Genomic DNA, 27,357 nt, shown 5'->3' on the forward strand with positions numbered 1-27,357 from the left:
ATGAGAAAATGGAAGTGGGGCAGACTTGAATTAAAGTTGGGACTTAAAAATTGACCAATAGTGTTAGTACATTTCTAAGTAATTAACATGAATTTGGACCAATAGCATTGGTATTTCTTTCAAACCCTAATTAGCATAAGTTTGAATCAACAGCAGTGAACCAAATGCTATGTAAACCAAGTGCTATATAAGCCTCTAGACTAGAACACTAATGGAGAAAACCTACTATGGTTCCCCTGTTGCAATGCAAGTGTTCTGCTCCTGTTCTTCAATAAATCCTACTCTTACATCTCATCCTAGTGGTGGATTTCATTCTTCAAATTCATTGGACAAGATCCCTGAAATAAGAAATTGGCAATGAGTTCCTGGAGTCTGCTGCAACATTGGAAGGCATAGCCTGCCATTAAGAGCTGCACCACTTTCTGGGCTTCAGAAGCCTGCAATCTTAAACAGACCCCCACCTGTCCACAGAAGCAGTGAATCCAGTTTCACCTCAAAACTTCACTTTGTTGGGGGGGGGGTTGTGGCTCAGTGGTAGAGCGCTCACCTAGCACGTGTCAGGCCCTGGGTTCGATCCTCAGCACCACATAAAAATAAATAAATAAAGGTATTGTGTCCAACTACAATTAAAAAAAAAAAAAAAACTGCCCAAGCTGGTCTCAAATTTATGATCCTACTGTTGCAGCCTCTCCAGTTACTGGGATTGCAGGCATGTGCCACTGAGAAGTACCAAAAAATAAAGTTTATTTAAAAAAACAAACAAAAAACTTCACTTTCAACAAAGATTTACAATTGTGCTCTTTCAGTAGCATTTTATAATTTTTTTGTTGTTATTGTTTTTGTCTGTTCAAAAAAGTAATACTTGGGCCTGGGTTGTGGCTCAGTGGTACAGCGCTTGCCTAGCATGCATGAGGCACTGGGTTTGATCCCTGGCAACACATAAAATTAAAAATAAATAAAATAAAGGTATTGAGTCCATCTACATCTAAAAAAAATTTTTTAAAGAAAAGAAAATACAGCCATTAAAAAAAAAAGTAATATTTGTTGTGGTGTATGCCTGTAGAGGCTGGGGAGGCTCAGACAGGAGAATTGCTAGTTCAAAGCCAGCCTCAGCAACTCTGAGGTGCTAAGTAACTCAGTGAGACCCCGTCTCTAAATAAAATACAAAATAGGGCTGTGGCTCAGTGGTCAAGTGCCCCTGCGTTCAATCCTCAGTACCAAAAAGAAAAAGAAACGTAGTACTTTTTTTAACTTTTAAGCACAAATAATCAACATCTAAAGTACTTAAGAGTACAATATAAAAATGAAACTCATTTTCCCTTTGAAGAAATAACATTGACCACCTCCTCCTACTTAAATGTGGTGCTTCTGCTACCACTAAGAAAAGACATGAATCAGCTCTATAAAATAGAGGTGTGGGGACTAGGGATGTAGCTCAATGGCCCCAGGTTGGATCCCCACTACCACAGGGATGAGATGAAATGAAATAAAATAGAGGTATGGCACACTGATAAGCAAAAATACTACATGCTAATCCAAATTCTCTCAGAAAAGATCTAATATACACTCTAACCATGCAGGTTACCCATTCTTCCCTAGACAAGTATCTTACATTTTCACATCCATTCTTTTGCTCAAACTGCTCCCTGTCCCATGAAAAGCTGAATCTACTTGCCCCTAAAGAACATATTCCAAAACCACATCCTCTGTAATGGCTTGTTTATCAAAGCAGAATCTTTCAGTCCCTATTTTAAAACATACTTTTATTTAATATTCAACACACTGTCATGTGTTACAATATAGTTAGTTTTGGGGGGCAGAGCCGAAATACCTTCATATCACTGTATTGCCAAATCTTAAAAGTTGATCCTAGCACACAACAGGTAAAACAGAATATCTGCTGAATAAAAGAATCATTTTGTTTCTAATACTCTCCAAAATTGTACTTGCCCACTTTTATTTCTCATTCACTCATTCAAGAATGAGTGAATACAATTCCAGTGAAATACCTGGAGCTGTGTGCTAAGTAGTAAAGATGTGTCCCTAGCACCAAGGGCAGCTAAGAAGGGGTGTGAACAGACCTTATCCCTAACATTATGGCAGTTAACTGCAACAATATAAAACAAATAAGAGTCTTCCTTAATAAATACTATGGGGGGAAAGTACACACAGTTATGATAGTTTTTGTGAAGATGTGACTAGGGTTCTGTGAAAGTTTACAAGGGACATCAGACTTTCTTAGACCAGAGAATCCATCCATTCACTTCTCTCTTTCCTTCAACATAACCTTCTTCCAATGTCTCTGTTCCTATTCTAATAGTAAAAGTAACTTACTACAGGAATTTGAAGCATATAAGGCAACCAAATACTTATCCTACTTGCTCCTGAAAACAACTCCACAAGTTAGAGCAGGAATCATTATTCCCATGTTAGAGATTAGAAAAATGGAGATTCAAAGAACTTAAATATGAACTATTCAAGGCTACAGATTCAATACAAGAGGATTTTTTTAACTGCTTATTTACTGTTTGACTCTTCCCTCTTATCACCCCAATGCTAATAAGTCTGTAAACCCTAAGATGGAATAGACTTCTGTTTTCACTCATTTGTCCTCAGGGTCTAGACTATAACAGGGTCTAGAACATAACAGTTTATCATTCATGGATGGATTTACAAATAAAGTAACCAACAACAAAAAACACAAGGGAAAAAGTTCTTTCCTATTATGACAGCATTATAAAAGAGATTTAAAACAGAATTCTACTAGTTAGAAAGGCTAGACTAATTATATTGACTCAATTCAACTGGCATGTTATGCATTTTACCTAAGAATTTAAGTAAGGGAGTTGAAGTAGGTTTCTATTTATGGTGTCATATTCATGGCATGTACTGACATAAATCCAAGACTTAACTACAGGTTTGAAACTGATTAAAAGTTTTATTAGGGCTGGGGGTATACCTAAGTGATAGAATGCTTGTCTACTATGCTTAACGCCCTGGGTTCAAACCCCAGCACCATAAAAAAGGGCGGGGGGGGGGGGACCTGGGGTTGTGGCTCAGTGGTAGAGAGCTTGCCTAGCATGTATGAGACCCTGGGTTTGATTCTCAGCAGCACATATAAATAAATAAAATAAAAGTCCATTGACAACTAAAACAATATTTTTTTAAAATTAACAAAAAATTTCTTGAGACTCCCTATGCATTTGAGTTTTGTCTTCAATGTTAATTTCAAAAGCTGCTGTACCTATATTTTCTACATACTTAAACCTTTTAATCACCTTCCAATAAAAAGTTTAAATCACAACTGAGTAACTACCCTTCTGCCCTCAGGACTGTCCATTAAATTGTTATTCTACCTAGACACAAATCATACTGTAAGATAAATTAATGGCACCAATGATCAATTATGACCTACAGAAAGACATCATTTATGGTTCTATGAATTCCACTTCCTTAGGATTTAGTTTGCTCTAACTGCAAAACATCCTCATTATTTTTCTCCAGTATTCAGATTTCAATAAATTAAAGCCACTTATGGTAGTAACATTAGTAGCTGTAATAATGTAAGATAATGGAAAGAGTACTAGTATTAGATTTGAAGTAAGATTTACTCAGCTATTTCCCATCTGGATTAACTGTATGACCTTGGGAAAGTCACTTAACATTTTAGAAGCCAGATTTTATCAGTTGTAAAATGTGAGAACTACACCTCATAGAACTGTATTGAGAATTAAGTTGTTTTTTAATAAAAATAACATCGGGGTGCTCACTTGGCAGCACATATACTAAAGTTGGAATGATACAGAGAAGATTAGCATGGCCCCTGTGCAAAGATGACAAGCAAATTCATGAAGCGTTCCATATTTTTTTTTGTATTGGTATTACCAGTAGCTGTACAACTAGAATTGCTAGATAAAATACACCAAGCCCCATTAAATTTGAATTTCAGATAATTATTTTTCTTTACTATAATATGTCCTGACTAAGGTATACATACATATATGTATATAATTATATACATATAATTATGTATTGTTCTTTGAAATTCAAATATAACTGTATGCTCTGTATTTTAGTAAATACTGAATCAACTATATATATACACACACACATATACAAAGTCAAAACTATGTAATTGCCTGCTAACTACAATGTCTTCCTTTATTACCATGAATATCTTCAAAAATGTTTTTAGTAATTTTGAAAGTAACTACTTTAATGGAATTGTCTCACCAAATTTCTTTATCTATGCAATATAAACAGCTTTATTTACATAAAAAAAAAATAACATTGGGGCTAGGGATATAGTTCAGTTGATAGTGTGCTTTCGTCCCATGCACAAGACTCTGGGTTCAATCCCCAGCACCACAAAAAAATAACAAAAATTTTTAAAATAACATTGACAGAATTTTTTTATCATGTTAAACAAATAAGAGCTAGTGAATAGCAACTGCTGTTTTCTTATTTTTAAAACACTGGGCAATTCTATGGCTGTTTCTTCAAAGTTTATCCAAAAAGATAAAAAAAAAGACCCCTAAACACTGCTGCTTTACAAAGTGAAGAACAACTGGGGCTTGGAGTGTGGCTCAGTGGTAGAATACCTCCTTAGTATGCACAAGACCTTGGTTTCAGAATATCCACAGCACCACAAAAAAGAAAAATAAATTGAAGAACAACTTCATTAAGGACCTCCCATTTCTATACAAAGTAACTAACTCGATCTGGGATTCTCAGAGTAAGTAATTTCCGTTATGAGAAGTCAAACAAATAAAGTACTAAAGGCTTAATTTGCCTACTTGAGTAGGATGAGAATTTAACCTATGTAACTTCAAAAACCTTCCCAGATTTGCAGGGTGTGGTGGCGGACGCGTGTAATCCTAGACTAGGGAGGCTGAGGCGGGAGGATGGCAAATTCCAGGGCAGCCCCAGCAACTTAGTGAGGTCCTAGCAACTTAAGGAGACTCTGTCGCAAAATGAAAAATAAAAAGGAATGGGGATGTGGTTCAGTGGTTAATTGCTCCTGGGTTAAACCCCTGGCAAAAAGAAAAAAGAAAAGAAGGAAGAAAAAAAAAACTTCCCTGGTTTATGCAAAAGGGTCCTGGCTACCTTTATTAAAGGAACTTGAATTATTAATCTATTTTTCAAAGGGGGGGGGGGTATCTGCCTTTAGAAAGTTTTAAATTAGCCTGGCTGGTGCGCACGCCTATAATCCCAGGGGCTCCGAGGCTGAGACAGGAGAATCATAGGTTCAAAGCCAGCCTCGGCAACAACGAGGCGCTTCAGTGAGACCCCGTCTCTAAATTTAAAAAATAATAATAATACAAAATAGGGCTGGGGGTGTGACTCCGTGGCTGGGTGTCCCTGAGTTCAATTCCCAGTACCAAAAAAAAACAAAACAAAACAAACAAAAAACGAAAGAAAGCTTTAATCTAGCGATGCAGTCTTTCAACGGAACATACATCAAGTTACCACTATGTAACCAAATTTAACTAAATCCATGCAATTCAACCATTTCCAATAGGAGCATACCACCTCTCCTCCCGTAAAATGGTTTCATGCCTTTTACTTAGTCAAAAAATGCTTTCTGGAAGCCACTTGGTTTCTGGCTTCTCTATAAAGTGGATAGTTCTATTAATGGACTTTTTCTTTAGACTTTTTGTTTTAAACAGAATAAGTAAGGATGTCTTTCAGAGGATTGAGGATCTGGGTGACCTAATGAAGTGAGGTTTTTTGTTTTGTTTTGTTTTGTTTTTGCAAATAATAAATGATGCCCTAACTATAAATCACTTAGTCTTCTCTGAGATCGGGAGGTGTGTGAATCAATGCCATTCGCAAGAGTTCTTTGGTCCCCCCGACCATAGGGGCAACAGGCATCGCAGCAAATTCAATTTCTCCCCGGATTCCCAGGATGGGGTTCAGGGGCTCGCTTCCCCCCCACCCACCATAGACTCATCTCCCTTCCAATGAAAACGCCAGATTTGTAATCGGAAGCTCCGTGGAACTGACACTTAAGAGTTGGATCCAATAACCTCGAGGTTTCTACAGAAACTGCCGGGCTCCGAAGGCTCCGCTAAGTCTAGCCGGGGTGCAGAGTTATGAGGGTGGAAGGTTTTGAAAAATGGACTTTGACCCGATTCTGTTAACGTAATCGGATCCCCGGGGAGCCGCCTCAGTCAGTACCTGCAGGCTTCCCCGAGGCCGCGACTCCTCACGGTCGCACAAAGGGGAGAAAGCCTCCCAGACAAAAGGGCTCAACCGTGTCTGCGGGGGCGTAGAGGGCAACCTGCGCGGGCCCTGCTGCGAGCGGAGACGCAGTGGCCGGACCGTTGTAGGAGGGCGGAGAAGGGAGGCGGCGGTCCCGGCCCGTCACGCCCTGCCCGACGCAGCGGCCACCCCGGCCGTAACCCCCCGCGGGGACCGCAACCCCCTAGCAGAGCCAAGGATGCGCCCGGAGCCTGAGAGGCGCCCGCAAGCCTGACCCTGCGCGCGTGCGGCTCACTTTCTCTTGCTTGCGGAACTCACCCGGGTCGCCTTCGCCGCCTCCTCAGTCTCCACACCAGTTTCCCCCGGAAATCCTACCTGGCCTCTGGCCGCCCGGCTGCAGCCACAGGCGCCGGCCCCGGGGAGGGGGAAGAGGGAGCCGGCCGGACAGTGAGAATAGGAAGTGCCGCCGCGGAGGTTCACGGGACTTGTAGTCGCAGCAGGGACTGGCGAGCGGGACAAAATGGCGGGGACTACCCGCCTTTCCCTCCTGACTGCCAGCCCCCCACGGGCTGTCTGGGCCTGCGCCCCCGCCCCCCCCGCAGTCCGCGCCCTGCGTGTGAAAAAATTGGGAACCTTTCGTGGTACTGAGCTAGGCAAAGGTTTGGGGCTTGGGAGGGCTGGGTTCAATATTGACTCCACACAAGTGGCCAAGAAAGGAGCTGACGCAAGTGTGTTAGTTTAGAAACTGTCCAGCACTGGGGAATGATATTGGCCAAAGTATATTGTTATGTTGTGTGCACGTACGAATGTGTAGCACCTGATCCTATTATGTATCACTACAATGCACCAATTTTTAAAAAATATGGGGAATAAAAAGAAACTGTCCAGTCTTTGCGTGAGCAAATTTCAAGTCACACTCTTCCCCAAGAGAAACATAATTGAGCTGGGCGCAGTAGTGCACTTCTGTACTCCCAGAGACTGGGTAGGCAGAGGCAAGGGGATCCCAAGTTCCAGACCAGCCTCAGCAACTTGGTAAGGCCCTATCTCAAAAAATAAAAAAATAAAAAGACCGAAGATGTAGCTTAGAAGTAGAGCCTCTCTGGGTTCAACCTCCAGTACCACCAAAGAAAGAGAAACATTGAGGGTCAATTTAAAAGGCAAAAATCTTAGAAGCAAGTTACCACCATTTTTTGCATAAGAAACCCAGGAATCATTCCTGACACCTCCAGGCCATTCAACTACATTCCCAACCACTCTGGGAAAATACTTAAAAATATGTCAACTACTTTGCATTTTCTACATTACCATCACTCCTTTCAGGCCTCCAGGATATCACTCTCCAGATACCTTCCTTGCTGCTGCCAGGTATCTTTCAAAATACCAAACCTATTGTGTCACAACCCAAATTAGACCTAAATGTAAAACCTAAAGCTACAATACCTCTAGAGAGAAGCACAGGAGAAAAATATATGTGACTTTCAAATACATAACCCATAAAGCAATAATAATAACAAATTGCATGTCATCAAAATTAGAAAGTTTGCTCTTTAGGGCAATGATATGAGAACCCTGAATATAGCTCATTGGAGCACCTGCCTAGCACCTGTCAGACTCTGGGTTTAAGCCAGTACTGCAAAAATAAAAAAATGAACACTATTTTGAGCTGGGTACAATGGCCCCAATCTGTAATTCCAGCTAATTTGGAGGCTGAGACAGGGGATCACAAGTTTGAGAGCAGCCTTGCAATTTAGTGAGATTCTATCTCAAAATGAAAAATAAAAAGGACTGGGGATGTGGCTAGGAGATAGAGTCCTTGGGTTCAATCCCCTGTACCACATAAATCAATGAATACATACCTACCTTCTTGGACGTATACTTTACCAAAGGAGATAAATAGATGGCAAATAAGACATGAAAGACATTAAGTAAGGACTGGGGATGTGGCTCAAGTGGTAGCACGCTGGCCTGGAATAGGCGGGGTGCTGGGTTCGATCCTCAGCACCACATACAAATAAAACAAAGAGTGACATCCAGAGTGACATTAGGATTTGTATGTGTGTGTGTGTATGTACCACAGTGGGTTTTTTTTTTTTTTGGGGGGGGGGGGGCTTTAGGATTATTTCCAGTTTTGTCAACTGTGGATAAAACATTCAGTTTTTTCCAAAATGGATGGACCATTTTTCTTTTTTCATCAATGAATAAGCATTTCAGTTGCTTTGCATGCTTGCCGGCCTTGGTATTGTCAATTTTTCTTTTCTTTTTTTCTTTTTTTTTGTGTGTGTGTGTGTGTGCCAGGGATTGAACCCAGTGTTGCCTAAGTTGCTCAGATTGGCTTTGAACTTGCCACCCTCTTGCATTTTCTACATTACCATCACTCCTTTCAGGCCTCAGTCTACTGAGACACTAGGATTACAGGCATGCTCTACTATGCCTAGCTTGTCAATATTTTTTAAAAATATATTATTTGTTTTTAGCTATTCCACCAGTTGTGCAATGATAACTCAATGAACTCTGCACTTTCCCTAATGATTTATGAGTTTTACTTTTCTTCTTTCTTTCTTTTTCTTTTTTTTTTTTTTTGGTACTGGGAATAGGAATTGAACTCACTCTGCCATGGAGCTACATCCCCACATCCCCAGTCTCTTTTATTTTCATATTTTATGACAGAGTCTTGCTAAGTTGCCTAGGCTTGAACTTGTGGTCTTCTTGACATACACTACTGCAACTGGCTAATTAGCTAAATTTAGCCTTTTTTCATGCACTGATTTGTCCTCTGTATATCTTCTTCAGTGAAGTATCTATGTTGTCCTTGAGCTAATTCTTTTGCTTGGCTGACTGTTTTCTTATTTTTTTTAATGGACACAAAGTACAATATCTTTGTTTATAGCTTTATTTCATTCATTTATTTATTTATTTATTTTGGCAGAGCTGGGGATTGAACCCACAGAACCTTGTGCATGCAAGGTAAGTACTCTACCAACTGAACTACATCCCCAGGCCCCTTATTCATTTATTTTATGTGGTTCTAAGGTTTGAACCCAGGGCCTCATATGTGCTAGGCAAGCGCTCTACCACTGAGCCACAACCTAGCCTCCTATTTATTTATTTTATGTGGTGCTGAAAATTGAACCCAGTGCCTTACATGTGCAAGAAAAGCACTCTACCACTGAGCTACAGCCCCAGCTCCTATTTTCTTATTCTTTTTTTCACATAGTCTGGATATAAGACATTTATCAGATAAAGTAATTTGCAAATATTTTTCTCCCAATCTGTAGTCTATCTTTTTAAATTTTTATTAAGTTCAACTTTTCCTTTTTTTTCTCTTATGGATCATGTCATATCTAAGAAATCTTTGTCTAGCCAGGTATGATGTCGCACACCTATAATCCCAGTGGCTTGAGAGGCTGAGGCAGGAGGATTTCAAGTTCAAAGACAGCCTCAGCAACTTAGAAAAGGCCTGTCTCAAAACAAAAAATAAAAACCGGCTGGAGATGTGGCTCAGTGGTTAAGCACCCCTGGATTCAATCCCTGATACATAAATAGATAAATGAATAAATAAAATCTTGGTCTAACGAAAGATCACAAAAATTTCCCCCTAAATTTTCTTTTAGAAGTGTATAGTTTTAGATTACTACTTTTAAATATATTTACATATATTTGTATGTATATATGTATGTTTATACTTTTATATCTGTAATCTGTACCTAGAAGGATACACAAGATTTCCTTTAGGGTTAGAAAATAATGGGACTTGGAGTAAAAGTAAGTATCTGACTTTTCACTGGGTATCTTTAGAACTATTGAATTTTTTAAAAGTGTATATATATATATATATATATATATATATATATATATATATATTACTGTACCTTAAAAACAAAAATAAAATATGAAGCAAAAGCTAAGAAATTAAAGAAATGTTGGGGACCACTGAAACATGGTTTCACTCATAGTTTAAAATCACTGCAGTAAGGCTAGGGATGTAGCTCGGTAATAGAACACTTGCCTATCATTTGAAAAGCCCTGGGTTTGATACCCAACAGTGCAAAAAAATAGGAAAGAAAGTTGGGAAGAAGGAAAAGAAAAAGAAGGAAGCAAGCAAAGAAGGAAATGAAAGAAAGAAGGGAAAAAAGACAGAAAGATTCAGCTAGGTGCAGCGGCACATGTCTATAATCCCAGCTGCTCAAGTGCCTGGGGTAGGAGGATTGCAAATTCAAGACCCTGTCTCAAAATAAAAAATAAAATGGGCTGGGGATGTGGCTCAGTGGTTAAATGCCCCTGGTTCAATCTCCAGTACAGAAAGAAAGAAAAAAATCACTTTGACATTGTTGGATGGGATGGTTTTCCATTGTTTCAAATCTCTCTGAGGGCTCTCTTCTCTACCATTTTCCAGGATTCCACAAGATTGGCAGCTCTCACTGGGCTGAGAACCAGAAATCAAATTAACTGGCAAAGAATTAATTGGGTCAGTCAGAAAACAAGACACGAATGAATGAATGAATGGAGAAGTTTCCTCACTATGTCTTTTAACACTGCAGTATTTAAAGACTGTTAAGGTTGCTGCCACCTACAGGCCATATCTTCCAATATCCACTTCATGGAAATTACCCAGGTATTCCTCTCAGTAGAAACCTCTGTGGGCCTCTGGATTGGAGAAAGTTACTTATAAAGTTCTCTTTTTTTCCCTCCTCAGCCCATATTCTGTCACAAACCCAAACTGGTATTTGGAGTTCCTAAAGTGGAGACCGTGGCATCAGATTTATCTGGGATTGAAACTAATTTTTCCTTGTGCAATCCTTTTATATCAGTTTCTTCATCTGTGAAATGGGGGTGGTAACAGTAGTTGCTTCAAACAAGTGTTTTGAGGATTTGTTCAGGTCATGTAAAGCACAATGCCTGGCACATAGTGAGCACAGAACAAATATTAATAGTTGTTATTAGGCAGATCGGAGTCACTCCTACTCTAAACTAACAAATTGTACCTTGACACACAGTAACCCAGGGTAAAGACCTTTAGCACCTGGCTCCACCACTTCACAGCTTGTGACCTTAGGCAAGTGTCTTAACCTTGCTGAACCTTACTTGACCCCACAGGTGGTTTTGGAGATTACATGAGGTCATCTATGTAAAGCACAAGACAGTGGCTGGCTTAGAGAGAGCAGATGATCCATGGAATGATGATGGAGTGATGATGAGTACAGAAATAGCCACCAACTACAGGTGAAGGTTGGACAGCACAGGTTGCAAATAGGCAGGACACAGGCAGCTACTAATCTGCAGATATTTTTATTTGGCCCATAGGGTTTTACATTTTTTAACTTTGTTCTAAATTATTTATACATGACAGTAGAATGAACCTTGACACATTATATATACATGGAATTTAACTTCTCATTCTTCTGGTTGTACATGACGTAGAATCACACTAGTTTTGTAGTCATAGATGCACAAAGGGTAATAATGTCAAGTGCATATCTTTCCTACCCCCATACCTTTTCCCATTCCTTCACTCCCCTCTGCCTAATCCAAAATAACTCTATTCTTCCCTAGCCCCCCGCCATTGTGAATTAGCATCCACATATGAGAGAAACATTCAGCCTTTGGTTTTTTGGAACTGGCTTATTTCACTTAGCTTGATATTCTCCACCTCCATCCATTTACCAGCAAATGCCATAATTTCATTCTTTATTAAGACTGAGTAATATTCCATTGTGTATATATACAATATTTTCATTATAGCAGCTCAACTCACTATAGCTAAACAATGGAACCAACCTAGGTGTCCTTCAAAGGATGAATGGATACATTTTAAAATTATTTTTATATAAACAGGACAGTAGAGTATATTTTGATATTCTGACTGGAGTGATTTGGAATCTTAGTGTAGTTTTAATTTGCATTTCTCTTTTTTTTCTTTTTTTTTTAAAGAGAGAGAGAGAGAAAGAGAGTTTTTTTTTTAAAGAGAGAGTGAGAGAGGAGAGAGAGAGAGAGAGAGAGAGAGAGGGAGAATTTTTAATATTTTTATTTTTTAGTTCTCGGCGGACACAACATCTTTGTTGGTATGTGGTGCTGAGGATTGAACCCGGGCCGCACGCATGCCAGACGAGCGTGCTACCGCTTGAGCCACATCCCCAGCCCCAGTGGTTTTTTTTTTTTTTTTTTTTAGTGTTTATTTTTCAGTTTTCGGTGGACACAACATCTTTGTTTGTATGTGGTGGTGAGGATTGAACCCAGGCTGCACGCACGCCAGGCGAGCGTGCTACCACTTGAGCCACATCCCCAGCCCAAATTTGCATTTCTCTAATAGCTAGAGATGTTGAACATTTTTTCATATATTTGTTGGTCGTTCCTATTTTTTCTTCTGTGAAGTATGGTTTACATTTTTAAAATTACTTGCCAACCTTAAAAACAAAAATTTCAGCCAGGTGCCTGTAATCCCAGTGATTTGGGAGACTGAGGAAGAAGGATCACAAGCTCAAAGCCAGCAATTTTCTTTTTAAATATGTTTTAGTTGTAGGGACTGGGGTTGTGGCTCAGTGGTAGAGCACTTGCCTAGCATGTGTGAGGCACTGGGTTCAGTTCTCAGCACCACATATAAATAAATGAATAAAATAAAGGTGAATCAATGTCTAAGAAAAAATTTTAAAAGTTTTTTTTTAGTTGTAGATGGACACAATACCTTTATTTATTTGTCTTTATATGGTGCTGAGGATCGAACCCAGTGCCTCACACATGCTAGGCAAGTGCTCTACCACTGAGCCACAACCCCAGCCCAGCCTCGGCAATTTAGTGAGACCCTAAGCAACTTAGCAAGACCCTGTCTCAAAATAAAAAAAAAAAATAGAAAGTACTAGGGATGTAGCTCAGTGGTAAAGCACCTCTGGGTTCAATCCCTAGAACCCCCCCCCAAAAAAAATTCAGACTGGGTATGTAGTTCAATGGTAGAATGTTTGCGTAGCATGCACAAGGTGCTGAGCCACTACAAAACACACACACACACACACACACACACACACACACACAAATTCACATTTAAATCCAGATTCTGAACTTCTCTTTAAAAAATGTGAAAATTTGGGCTGGGCTATAGCTCAGTGGCAGAGCACTTGCCTCGCATGTGTAAGGCACTGAGCTCAATCCTCAGCACCACATAAAAATAAACAAATAAAATAAAGGCATTCTGAAATGAGAAAATCTAACAATATATCACACTTGATGTACAAGAAAGATGGTGCATATCAGGGAAACCTAATGTCTTCAAAGGAGCAAAGGATGCTCCCTGGAGAAATGATGCTAAAATTGGGACACAAAGGTCAAGTGGGGGTTAGTCTGATGTAGTAATGGGGTGGGGTAGTGCTCCAATGCTTGGAGGGACTGTCATGTCCACAGACCTTGAGACAAAGACATTAGTGCCTCCAGGAGACTTCAGAGTAGCTGTGGACTGGAATCCAATGAACAAGGAGGTGGGAAGATGAAGCTCCAGACTTCAGGATTTTGAACTTTGTGAGCACAAGTGTGTATAAACAGTCCCTGACTTACAATGGTTCAACTTACAACGTTTTGATCTAACAGTGTTACAAAAGCAACATGCCCTTAGTAGAAAGGTACTTTGAGTTTGATCTTTTCCTGAGCTAGCAACAACATCTGATACAATATGCTTGTGGTTCTGGGCAGTGGTATGAGCCTCAGCTCCCAGTCAACCATGGAATCAGAAAAGGAAACAATCAATACTCTATAGTGTACTCAGTTGCCAGCATTTTTTTTTTGATACAAGTATTCAGTAAATTACATGAGATATAATAGACATCATCATGTTAGATGAGTTTGCCCAACTGTAGGTTTATGCAAATATCCTGAGCATGTTTTTTTTTTTTAAAGAGTGAGAGAGGAGAGAGAGAGAGAGAGAGAGAGAGAGAGAGAGAGAGAGAATTTTTAATATTTATTTTTTAGTTCTCGGCGGACACAACATCTTTGTTGGTATGTGGTGCTGAGGATCGAACCTGGGCCGCACGCATGCCAGGCGAGCGCGCTACCGCTTGAGCCACATCCCCAGCCCTATCCTGAGCATGTTAAAGGTAGGCTAGGTTAAACTAAGATGTTCAGGAGGTTAGATTTATTAATTTTTTTTTCTTTTTTTCTATACTGGTGATCAAACCCAGTGTCTCATATACGATATGCAAGCACTTTACCACTAAGCTACACTCCCAAGCATCACTCCCTTTCAAAATTTTATTTTGAGAAAGGGTTTTTCTAAGTTGTTCAGGCTGTCCTTGAATTTGCAATCCTCCTGTCTTAATCTCCCAAGTAGCTAGGACAAAAAGAGTGTGCCACATTGCCTGGCTTTATTTTATTTTATTTATTTATTTACTTACTTATTATTTTTTGGTACTGGGGATTGGACCCAGGGGCACTTTACCACTGAGCCATATCCCCTGTGGAGGGCCATCGTGCTGAGTGACCAGCATTTTCCTTCCTGTGATCGGTGGAGGCTCTGTCGGTCACTTTCATAGTGATCTAGCCACATTCACAGTGGCCCTAGACGGCTGCCCTGATCCTCGAAGTAGCAGAATATGTCTTCATACATAGGCTGTGCCTTCCTGCAGCCTCATGGATCGAGCTACACTCACCTGTTCCTTTATGATATACCCCTTTGCCCTGTTTGGGATAGAATGTTCCATGGAAACGCCCTTTGTGTGTCCCCTTCTCTTGCTCTGCCCTTGGGTATGGCCTTCCTAGATGTCAGTCATCCTGCTGACAGCAGACATCGCGAAGCTAGACTCAGCCCCTTGAAACCTGCCCCTTGCTTCATTTGAAGGCTACTACTCAATAAAACTGGTCAGAGACTGACACTGGTCAGTCTCTCTTTCTGCGCACCCTTATGGTCAGAGGAGCCATCACAGGACCCCTAAAGAAAAAGGTATCTCTGTCTCTTGTGTGGTTATTTCCTGCGGCCCAGTTCCCCTGGAGTGACCCTGGGTGTTTTTTGTCACCAGAAACATGACAATCCCCAGTCCTTTTTATTTTTCACTTGAGACAGGTTCTCACTAAGTTACTTACGGCCTCACTAAGTTTGATTCTCTTGCCTCAGCCTCCCAAATTGCTGGGATTACAGGCATGTACCACAGTGCCTGGCAATGCCTGTCTTTAAATACATTTTTTTTTTTTTTTTTTTGCGTTGCTGGGGATCGAACCCAGGGCTTTGTGCCTACAAAGCAAGCACTCTACCAACTGAGCTATATCCCCAGCCCTAAATGTAATTTTTACCCCAAATGTATTGACCCTATTGGTGCTTAAACATTGAGCCACATCCCCAGCCCTTTTCATTTTTTGTTTTGTGACAGGGCCTCACTAAGTTGCCGAGGCTGACATTGAACTTGCCATCCTCCTGCCTCAGCCTCCCAATCACTAGGATTATAGGTATGTATTGAGAAACTGATGTAGCTCCATTTTTGAAAAAAGCTTCTACCTCAAAGCCTGTCCAAGAAAGGGGCGTGACCCTTGTCCTTGGAAAAACCCACAGAGCACTCACTCCTAGGCACATACCCACCCTGCTGAGTTGTTTGTCTGCAAATATCAGGAGAGATTTGCGGTGCCAGGTGTCTCTGACTCAGTTAGGCTAAGTGAGGTCCCATAGCAACCCCCCAGCAACCACCAATCAGCATGAGACAGGGAAAATACCTGGGATGCCAGATGGCCCCCTCGCAGTAGTTTATGGTGGTTCATAACATGTTAGGAAACCATGTAGTTTAGCACGTACACCCCTCGTGGCTTAAACCAGTCAGTTCAAATGAATCCCCCTCTTGTACTAACCAATCACCCCTACCCAACTTGTTCCCGCCAGTGAATGTGCTAATCAATGTTAAGAGTTGTTTGAGGGCTCAGGATGTGGCTCAAGTGGTAGCGCACTCGCCTGGCATGTGTGCGGCCTGGGTTCGATCCTCAGCACCACATACAAATAAAGATCTTGTGTCTGCCGAAAACTAAGGAATAAATATTAAAAAATTCTTTCTCTCTCTCTCTCTCAAAAAAAAAAAAAAAAAAAAAGAGTTGTTTGATTTTCCCGTGGTATGGAATGATTTGCTGTGTGATGTTGTGATGCATAGAGTGTCCCCCCCAAAAAAAACTATAAAATCCTACTGAACAAAGGACCAGGACTCACTCCCTGGGACCGCTGCGTCGGGAACTGTTTTGAGTCCAGGCTGGAGCTTGCAATAAAGATTCTTGTGTGATTACATCAGATTCAGCTCCTAGAGGTCTATTGGGGTCCCAGGAATCTGACATTACAGTATCACTGCTCCAGGCTTACATGCTTTTTTATTTTGGTACCAGGGATTGAACGCAGGAGACTTAACCACTGAGCCACATCCTTAGCCTTTTTTTTTTTTTTGTATTTTATTTAGAGACAGCATCTCACTGAGTTGTTTAGAACCTCACTAAGTTGTTGTGGCTGGCTTTGAACTCACGATCCTCCTGGCTCAGCCTCCTGAGGCATGCACCACCATGCCTGTCCTTCAATACATTTTTGAGGGGCTGGGGATGTGGCTCAAGCGGTAGCACGCTCACCTGGCATGCGTGCGGCCCGGGTTCGATCCTCAGCACCACATACCAACAAAGATGTTGTGTCCACCGAGAACTAAAAAATAAATATTAAAAAGTTCTCTCTCTCTCTCTCTCCTCTCTCACTCTCTCTTTTAAAAAAAAATACATTTTTGACTTTGCAATATTTCCAACTTACAATGGATTTATCAGGCCATATCTCCACTGTACACCAAGTAGCATCAGTACTTCAAAGCTAAAAGTTGGAAGATAGCCAATTGGGGTAACAAACTAGGAGTTACTCAGGATCAGAATGGAGAAGTCAACAATTTAGAAAGCAGAGAAGTACATAGGCAGTATAGGATCTAGTTCTAGAAACTCTGGACATAAACAGAACAGCCTTTCCAGAGTGACCTGGCAAAGGGCAGACTTTATTAGAACCAAGTTGAGTTGCTCAAAAAGGTGAATATCTGATGTTCATTTTTATAATGGAAAAATAAGAATAAACGTGTCACTAAAAATTCATAACAAAAGGTAGAGGATTGTGAGTCCAAAGCCAGCCAGAGCTAGAAGCCAGGTGCAGTGGTGCATGCCTGTCGTCCCAGCAACTGTGGGGGCTTAGGTAGAAGGATTTCAAGTATGGGATCTACATACAGCATATTAGTGAAAGGATATTGCACTCTGGGTTCAATCCCCACTTATAGGCACGGGTATGCACGCCCGCACGCACACATAACAACTAGACTCATAGTACCTATTTCCAATTTAATTGCTCCTCCCACTATATTTAGTTTGCTCAAGGTGAATAAACTCAGTACCAATACTTCATTGTTAATAATATTAGCAATTCCATATCTATCTCCCCATTTTCCTGACTCTCCTGTGTGTACATTACTGGGAATTTAACCTAGGACACTTTAATATTGAATTATATCCCAAGCCCATTTTTTAAAAAAATTTTAAAGAATTTTTTAGCTGGGAATGGTGGCACAATTTGGGAGGCTGAAGCAGGAGGATTATGAGTCCAAAGCCAGCCTTAGCAATTTATGGAGGCCCTAAGTGACACAGAGAACCCCTATCTCAAAATAAAAATTAAAAAAGAATTGGTCATGTTGCTCAGTGGTTAATCACCCCTAGATTCAATCCCTGGTACCAAAATAAAACAAAACAAATTTATTTTGAGACAGGGAGGGTCTTGCTAAATTGCTGATGAGGTTCTTGCTAAATTATCCAGGCTGTCTCAAACTTGTAATCTTCCTGCCTCAGCCTCCCAAATTGCTAGGATTATAGGTGTGAGCCACTTTGCCTGACAATAGCAATTTCATTTGTTGAGACCTGCTAAATGTTGAGCTCTGTATTATGTGCATTATTTCACTTTTTCACTAAGTTAACAAATACAGTCCACTGAAAATATTATGTACCTAGGGACTACAAGACACTAGAGATACAGGAATTAATGAAATAAACATCATCCTTATTGTTTGGGAATTTGCAATCCAGAAAGGAAGTGAGATATTTAAAGAAATGATTACAAAGAATAATTGGCAGGTGTTACAGGGAGAGTGTAACCATGGACCCCACCTACCAGAGGCAGCAGGGAAGGCATTCTGGAAGAAGCGATTGCTGATTTGAAAAAGCAGGAGGAATTAATAAGGTGAAACATGGGGAAATAGTCCCAGGCAAAGATAACAGCAGAAAGAAGGCACGATGTTCACAATAATTTGATGAGATAGGTGCTATTATTAACCCCTTCCTCATAAGGAAACAGAGGCTTGGAGAGGTTTACTGACCCAGCAGATAGTGTGAGAACCAGGTTGTAAGCCTGTCAAAGCGCCTTCTCTTAGCTGTTAAGCTAAATACTTCTTAGTTCGCCCTTTCTTTCTAAAGGTCATTGGAGTGGCATGAAATATAATTGAGACATCTGCAATGCAGGAAGTCAGAAGTGTGGCTTATGAACTGTGAAAGCATGTCTGTGTCATGGTTGGTGGTCAGTTTTGGAATGATAGCTATTTAATGACACAGCTCTTGTGCTTATATCTGAATGGATGTTCTGTTTCATTTAATGTGACCTAACAGCAATGTACTGAGTACCTACTCTGTATCAGGCATGATGCCAGACACTGTCAGAATTACAGAAATGATGAGGCAAGTTCCTAAGTACTAGGCTACAGATCATGTTTTTTTTTTTTCAATATTTATTTTTTAGTTTTCAGCGCACACAACATCTTTGTTTGTATGTGGTGTTGAGGATCGAACCCGGGCCGCACGCATGCCAGGAGAGTGCGCTACCACTTGAGCCACATCCCCAGCCCCCTACAGATCATGTTAATCACTAAACAGCAAAGCCATAATTCTGACAGTTAGGAACTATATGGTAACTTGTCATAATAGCTATATGCTTTGATTATTAACCACGTACCAAACACTGCATGAGGTACTGTAAAGAAAATTCAAATGGGGCCAGGCACAGCAGTGCACACCTGTAATCCCAGCATCTTGGGAGGCTGAGGCAAGAGGATCATGAGTTCAAAGCCAGCCTCAACAATTTAGAGAGGCACTTAGCAACTCAGCAAGACCCTGTCTCTAAATAAATATTTTAAAAGGGCTGGGAATGTGGCTCAGTGGTAAAGTGACCCTGGGTTCAGTCCTCAGTACCAAAAAAAAAAAAAAAAAAAAAAAAAAAAATTCAAATGGGGCTGGGTGGGGATGTAGCTCAGTGGTAGAGCACTTGCCTAGCATGTGGGAGACCCTGAATTCAATCCCCAGAACCACAAAAAAAGAAAAAATAAATAATTCAGAGGGCTGGGGTTGTAGTTCAGTGATAGAGCACTTGCCTAGCATGTGGGAAACACTAACTTCGATCCTCAGCACCACATAAAAATAAATAAAATAAATGTATTGTGTCCCTCTATAAATACAAATATTTAAAAATAAAAGAAAAAATTAAAATTATCATGATCATACCTAAAATTAAACTAAAGGCACTTAGTGTGAGTTCTATATTAAGCAGTTTATATGTATTAACTCCCTTTGAATGCTAACTTTTCATAATATTTGTGTGTGTGTGTGTGTGTGTGCGTGCACGCATGTGGTACTGGGATGTTGTTACTGGGGATTGAACCAGGAGCATGCTAGGCAAATGCTCTATAACTGAGCTATATGACCAGCCACTTTTTTTTTTTGAGACATATTGTATATTACTTGCCTAAATCAGAGTACTGGTTAATCACTCTAATGTTTCTTTCATTCTGGAATCTTCTATTAGACACTTTTCATAAGTGTAATAGAGCAATTCTACTTCTTAGTCTTTATCTTACAGAAATACTAGCACAGGTTTATAAGGATGATTTTCAAGGGCATCCATTATTGGTATTTCAGAAAAAATATGAAACAAAAATGTATGGAGGAATGATTAAATGGTACATTCATTCTATAGAATATCGTGTAACTTAAAATAGTAAAGTTGGCTGGGGTTGTGGCTCAGTGGTAGAGTGCTTGTCTAGCATACTTGAGGCACTTGGTTTGATCCTCAGCACCACATAAATGTAAAAGATATTGTGTCCACCTAAAACTAAAAAAATAAAATAAAATAGTAAAAAAATAGTAAAGTAGATCTATTTGTACTGATGTAGAAGAATGATCTCAGATTGGATTATGTGGAAGAAGCATTTTTCAGAATGTTAAGTATGGTTTAGTGTGAATAATAATAATTATGTCTTCAATGTTTATTACAAATCTAGTTCTAGGCACTCTTCAAATGCATTATGTGCATTACTATATTTCAGTAAACCTAACATACCATTTATTGAATGTTTACAACATATTTGAACTTTTGCTAAGTATTCTAATTTTGGAGATGTAAAAATGTAGGAAAAAGGTATCTTTTATATCAAATTAATGGGGGCTGCAGTTAGCTAGTGTATGAAAGGCTCTGGATTTGATCTTTGTACCACACACATCAAAAAAGTCAATTCTGCCAGTCGTAGTGACACACGCCTGTAATCCCAGTGGCTCTGGAGGCTGAGGCAGGAGGATCATGAGTTCAAAGCCAGCCTCAGCAACGGTGAGGTGCTAAGCAACTTAGTGAGACCCTGTCTCTAAATAAAATACAAAATAAGGCTGGGGATGTGGCTCAGTGGTTGAGTGCCTCTGGGTTCAATCCCCAGTACTAAAAAATAAAATAATAAAAAATTTAAATTTCTGGTACCAAATAAATAAATAAATAAAATTTTAAAACATCAATGAAATATGTTTTTCTTAGTCTTCACAATATGTACTTGTGGGAAGCCATTCTAACACGTGATTGGGTGTCTCCCGTTAAGGGCCTGAGGCTCTCTGGCTCTGTCGAAGCTTTCCCGACCCTTTCCTGATGAGAGAGCCCATCCGTGTGGGGGTGTGCCTGACCACTGACCCCGGGGACCCAATCACTGACCCTGACCTTTGAGTGCAGCCCCCCCTCAACCTTCATTGGATGGAATTCTCCCCTGAATCTCTTGTTCCCCAATAAAGGGCTACTCCCAGGCGTGTTCACACTCTCTCTCTCCTGCTAGCCCTGAGTAATCCTCGCTGCCCTGCTGGGCAGCTAGAGGTGGGAACCAGAGAGGTGAGCCGTCTTGGACCTAGCAATATAAATAAGGTAACTGGTCTGTGTGTTTTATTTCGATCTCTTCTAACTAACTTTATGCCTAGAACCTCATTAATGAAACCACTGCGCAGGCCGCGTGGTAGATGTACTATTATTTTTCTAATTTTGCTCATGAGAAAAGTGAGGCATAGAGAAATCCAAGTAATTTGCCTGTCAGTCAGTTAGTAGTAAGAAGTAGAATATAGAAGATTCTATAAAAAAAAAAAAAACAGAGAATTCTGGATAAAGATTATGGCTATAGGGCCGGGGCTGTGAATCAGTGGTAATGTGCTTGCCTAGCACATGTGAAGCACCGGGTTCAATCCTCAGTACCACAAAAAAAAAATTATGGCTGTAATTTCCCATGCATTTAACTTTTTTATATATATATATAATTCCTCCAGCAATTCCACTAAAACTTCAGTAAAGGTGCTTGCCCCATTGTGATCAGGAAGGACAGAGAGGGGAGAGGGCCAGGGGTAAGATACTGTCCCTAAGAACCTGCTCCCTTCATGTAGGTCCCACCTCCTATAATTTCTACCACCTTCCAAGAGAACATTCAAATTATGAACCCATGAATACATTAATCAATTAATGAGGTTAGAACCCTCATGATTTAATCATTTTCCCCAAACCCCACCTCTGAACATTGCTGCATTAGGGACCAGTTCTTCAATTCATGAGCTTTTGGGGAATGTTCCAGATCTAAGCCATAATAAATGCTATTAGAAATTAAAAATATATGAAGGCAGAAGTTATGGCCCAATAGAAATATTAGAAGATATAAAAAAAGAAATTTTAGAAGACAGAAATGAGAAAAACTCCTAGAAAATAGAAAGACATAGATATAGAAAATATGAGAGCTGGACACAATAGCTCCCTCCTATAATCCCAGGGATTTGAGAGGTTAAGGTAGGAGGATCGCAAGTTTGAGAATGGCCTAGACAACTTATCTCTAAATAAGTAAATAAGGCTGGTGATATAGCTCAGTGGTAGAGTATTTGCCTAGTATGTGTGAGGCCCTGGGGTGAATCCAAAGTACTGAGAGAAGGAAAACAGAGAGAGAGAGAGAAATGTTGTGAAATGTTGGAATGTTAACATTAGTGGCAAGATTCTGTATGTTCAAGGAGAAAATAAGTCAATCTCAGGGATCAGAGTGGGTTCAGACTTCTAGATAGCAACACTAGAAAAAGAGAAGGGAAGAGTGCCTTCAAATTTCTAAAAGATGGTGATTTTCAACCTATCACTCCATACCCTATTAAATTGTCGATGCCATCATCCAAAAATGTGGATAATCCTTAGAAATAAACCCACACATTAGAAAACCTGCATTTGCCTCCTCGTGGAAAAAAAGAATATTGCCCCCAAATTAGGAAAAGGCTTGTTCCCACCCCAACCCTGTCAGGTTCCCTGCAGACACTGACTGCTCTGGACCAAGAGAGTTGTCCCTGGGTCATCCACATCAAGAGCTGGTCCACTCCTCAGAGCTTAGAAGCCTGGGTGTCAAGGAGACTGAGCAGCTGCACCACAGGTGCTAGTACCCAAAATGAGGGAAGGTACTGGAAAATATCCATGACTGGAGGAAATCATAGCATTTCTTTTATTACATCAGTCCAAGAACTCCTAGCTGAGCCAACTTCCTGGCATAACACAACTCAGCCATCAGCCCAGAGGAGCCTGTCTACGAGGCTTAGGAACCTGGCAAGGGACTGTGCTGGCACACCCGCTGTATGTAAATAAGAGAAATGAATTACAGTAGATGGGGTAGTGAGAGAAGATGGGAGGGGAGGGGAGGGGGGATAGTAGAGGATAGGAAAGGTAGAAGAATACAACAGTTACTAATATGGCATTATGTAAAAATGTGGATGAGTAACCGATGTGATTCTGCAATCTGTATTTGGGGTAAAAATGGGAGTTCATAACCCACTTGAATCTAATGTATGAAATATGATATGTCAAGAGCTTTGTAATGTTTTGAACAACCAATAAAAAAATAATAAAAAAAATATTTGGGAAAATATTGTAAAAAAGAAATTTTAAACTGCTGTGTCTCCTAGCATGGGAACACATATTTTTGCCCCCAAAAGTAAAAGTAAAGATATATATATATATTTATTTATTTATTTATTTTTTTTGGTACTGAGGATTGAACCCAGGGAAGTTCAACCACTGAGCCACATCCCCTGCCCTTTTTTACATTTTATTTAGAGACTGTCTCACTGAGTTGCTAAGTGCCTTGCTAAATTGCTGAGGCTGGCTTTTAACTCACAACCCTCCTGCCTCAGCCTCCCGGACTGCTGGAATTACAGGCTAATATTAAAAAAAAAAAAAAAAAGAAAGCAAGATGGGTATGTAATGCATGCCTGTAATCCCAGTAACTCAGGAGGCTTGAGGCAGGATGATTGTAAACCCTTGGCCAGCAAGGGCAACTTAGTGAGTTCCTAAGCAACTTAGGGAGACTGTCTCAAAATGAAAAAATAAAAATGCCAGGGGATGTGTCTCAGTGGTAAAGCTCTCCCTGGGTTCAATCCCTAGCACCAAAACACAAATAAAGACAAGGTCAGATACACAAAATTTTAAACTTTTTGTTTTTTTTAAAATTAAGGTCTTAAGCTTTTTACCTCTAATATATCCTTTCATAAGATGCTACTAGCCAACAGAGACTATCAAAAATTAGGTGGTTTACAAAGATAAAGAAAGTTACTGGATTCAGGAAGCAGGAAAAGCCAACACAGGAGAAAGCAAAGGAAATTTCTAAGAGGACAGAGAAGGAATAGAAGACAACTGTGCACCAGACGTAGAGGGTTACCTGTCCTGATTTAGACAGAGTGACTGGAGAGAGACTGTTGTCTGAGTGGAGGTTGTTGTCTTTAAGAATTCTGCTACTGGGCTGGGGATGTGGCTCAAGCGGTAGCGCGCTTGCCTGGCATGCGTGTGGACCAGGTTTGATCCTCAGCACCACATACCAACAAAGATGTTGTGTCCGCCGAGAACTAAAAAATAAATATTAAAAATTCTCTCTCTCTCTCTCTCTATCTCTATCTCTATCTCTCTCGCTCTCTCTTTAAAAAAAAAAAAAAAAGAAGAATTCTGCTACTAAATTAGGTATGGTGGTGCACACCTGTAGTCCCAGCTACTCAGGAGGTTGAGACAGGAGGACTGCAAGTTCTAGGCCAACCTCTACAACTAGGAAGACATCAGCTTTACAACTAAGCAAGACTCTGTCTCAAAAGAAAAAAAATAAATAAAAAGGGCTGAGGATGTAACTTAGTGATAAAGCATCCCTGGATTTAATCCCCAGGACCAAAACCAAAACAAACAAACAAACAAAAAAAAAACCCCAAAATTAGACCTCAGAGCATTTCAGATTTCATATTTCTGGATTAGGGATGCTCAATTGATAAAATCTATGCAAATATTCTTAAACCCAAAAAACTGAAATCTAAAAAAACTTTGGGTCTCAAGCATTCAGGATAAGGAGCTAAGAAAAGCTAAGAATAGGGCTGGGGAAAGGCCCTGAGTGTGATCCCTAGCACCCCACATACACAAAAAAAGCTTAAGAACAAGCGGGGTGGTACATGCCTATAATTCTAGCAACTCAGGAGGCTGAGGCAGGAGGATCGAAAAGTTGAAGGCCAGCCTGGGCAATTTAGTAAGACCTTATGCAAATTAGGTAGATCCTGTCTCAAAATAAAAAATAAAAAGGGTTGGGGATGTAGCTCAGTGGTGAAGCACCTCTAGGTCAATCCCAAATATCCACTAAAAATAGGGGGAAAAAAAAAAGCTAAGAACATACTGTCCAAGTGAACTTGAACCTGAGTCTTGCCTGCTTTCTATCTGGACCAGGTGGTGATGAAGTTCCTGCTCTCCCAAAGTCAGGCAATAGTGCAAGGGAGATGGGGATGGAAATAACAAGGTTTTAGGGCTAGAACCACCAACTATCCCCAGAGCTCCAGTGCCAGCTTGTTCCCAGGATCAACCTGAGAGGCCAAGAGGCTAGGGCAGGGTCTCCAAAAGGAGATGGATTTCCTGGCATGGACTGACAGAGTCCTCAGACAGGAAACAGACAATCCAAAGCAACTGAGGTTGTTTAAAATAAGCATAGAATGTGGTAGTTGTCCTTCTGGGTCTTCCTCTCTTGAATTTGCTCTCCTCAGTTAAACCTGAAGGTTCTTGTGGAAGTTCCCATGGGACAAGAGTTAAATATTCCCTCTGTCATAATAAAGAAAGCTAATGATGGACTAGGATATAGCTCAGTTGGTCGAGTGCTTGCCTTGTAGGCACTAAGTCTCTGGGTTCATCCCCAGAACCCCCCCCCCCCAACACACACACAAAAGAAAGCTAATGATAACTGGGCAAAGAGACCTCTCAGTGGGGGCCACCAACTGCAGATGGATTGAACTCTGTATTGTAAACCAAATAATCTGGATTCCTATGCTACTTGATGCCACTGGTGTGAAAAAACAGGGAAGAGGGAAACAATAAAAAGAAGCTAAAAAACCAAACAAGCAAATATATGCTGACCTTGTTTGGATCCTGACTCCAACAAACCATATGAACAAGCATCAATATAAATATATATATATATATGTACATATATTATATATATATATATATATATATATATATATATATATGTACATATATTATATATATATATATATATATATATATATATATAAGAAAGAGTGAGAGAGAGAATTTTTTTAATATTTATTTATTTTTTTTAGTATTTGGCGGACGCAACATCTTTGTCTGTATGCGGTGCTGAGGATCGAACCCGGGCCGCACGCATGTCAGGTAAGCGCGCTACCGCTTGAGCCACATCCCCAGCCCCGCATCAAAATATTTTTGCTTGGGGACAGGGGTTGTGGCTCGGTGATAGAGTGCTTGCCTAGCATGTGCGAGGCCCTGGGTTCAATTCTCAGCATCACAAATAAATAATTAAAATGAAGGTCCATTTACGACTGACTCTCTCTCTCTCTCTCTCTCTCTCTCTCTCTCTCTATATATATATATATATATATATATATATATATATTTTTTTTTTTTTTTAATGTATATTTGTGGGGCTGGGATTGTGGCTCAGAGGTAGAGTGCGTGCCTAGCATGCGTGAGGCAGTGGGTTCGATCCTCAGCACCATGTAAAAATAAAATAAAGGTATTGTGTCCACCCACAACTAAAAAATAAATGTTAAAAGAAAAATATTTATGCTTGTGTGCAGTACTGGGAAATGAATCCAGGGATGCTCTACTACTGAGCCATACTGCAGTTATATTATTTATTTGTTTGTTTTGGTTCCAGGGATTGAACTCAGGGACATTCGACCACTAAACCTCATCTTCAGCTCTATTTTTTTGTATTTTATTTAGAGACAGGGTTTCACTTGAGTTCTTCAGTCCTTCACCTTTGCTGAGGTTGGCTTTGAACTAGCAATTCTTCTGCCTCAGCCTCCCGGGAAGCTGGGATTTCAGGCATGTGCCACCATGCCAGCTCTATTTCTTTTTTTCCCCCAGAGCTGAGGACCAAACTCAGGGCCTGGTGTGTGCTAGGCAGGCACTCTGTTACTGAGCTAAATCCCCAACCCTCTACTTTTTATTTTGAGACAGGTCAGGCTGCTGCTGAGGCTGACCATCAAATTTGCCATCCTCCTGCCTCAGCCTCTACAAAAGCTGAGATTACATATGAGCACCCAGCTGCATTTGTTTCTAATTTGGGGTATGCTTTCAAAATACAAATTCAATAAAGGAATATAATCACAATTAATGCAATACTTCACAAATACAGATAAGCAAAAAGAAAAAATGTTAAATTATGCATAATCCCACTATTAACAAATTTTCTTCTCTTTCCAGCAAATACATGTACCCATGCAGTTTATTTTATTTTTTGTTATTTAAAAGAAAAAATAGGGCTGGGGTTGTGGCTCAGCGGTAGAGCGCTTGCCTCACATGTGCGAGACCCTGGGTTTGATCCTCAGCACCACATAAAA

The 27,357-nt window shown here is 40.2% G+C and overlaps 1 protein-coding gene and 2 long non-coding RNA genes across 4 annotated transcripts in view; 2 read left to right on the forward strand and 1 right to left on the reverse strand.

Moving 5' to 3' along the window:
* Window positions 1–6,636, reverse strand: part of PHACTR4 (phosphatase and actin regulator 4) — a 104,045-nt gene extending 97,409 nt beyond the window's left edge. Inside the window, exon 1 of one of the 2 annotated variants that reach the window (XM_081308403.1) lies at window positions 6,523–6,636. The gene's annotated coding sequence lies outside the window, so the exon portion shown is untranslated. The remainder of the gene's footprint in view (window positions 1–6,522) is intronic. The other variant, XM_081308406.1, reaches the window with a different exon arrangement.
* LOC308657003 overlaps window positions 1–27,357 on the forward strand; it is a 195,316-nt gene that overhangs the window by 158,239 nt on the left and 9,720 nt on the right. The gene's annotated exons all lie outside the window — the stretch shown is intronic.
* On the forward strand, window positions 6,695–10,892 carry LOC308657007. Its single transcript, XR_014023832.1, has 3 exons — window positions 6,695–6,845; window positions 9,131–9,168; window positions 10,598–10,892. It is a non-coding gene; the product is annotated as an uncharacterized lncRNA (long non-coding RNA).

The sequence above is a fragment of the Spermophilus citellus genome (genome assembly GCF_964194105.1).
Source record: "Spermophilus citellus genome assembly, chromosome: 9".
Taxonomy (NCBI): Eukaryota; Metazoa; Chordata; class Mammalia; order Rodentia; family Sciuridae; genus Spermophilus; species Spermophilus citellus.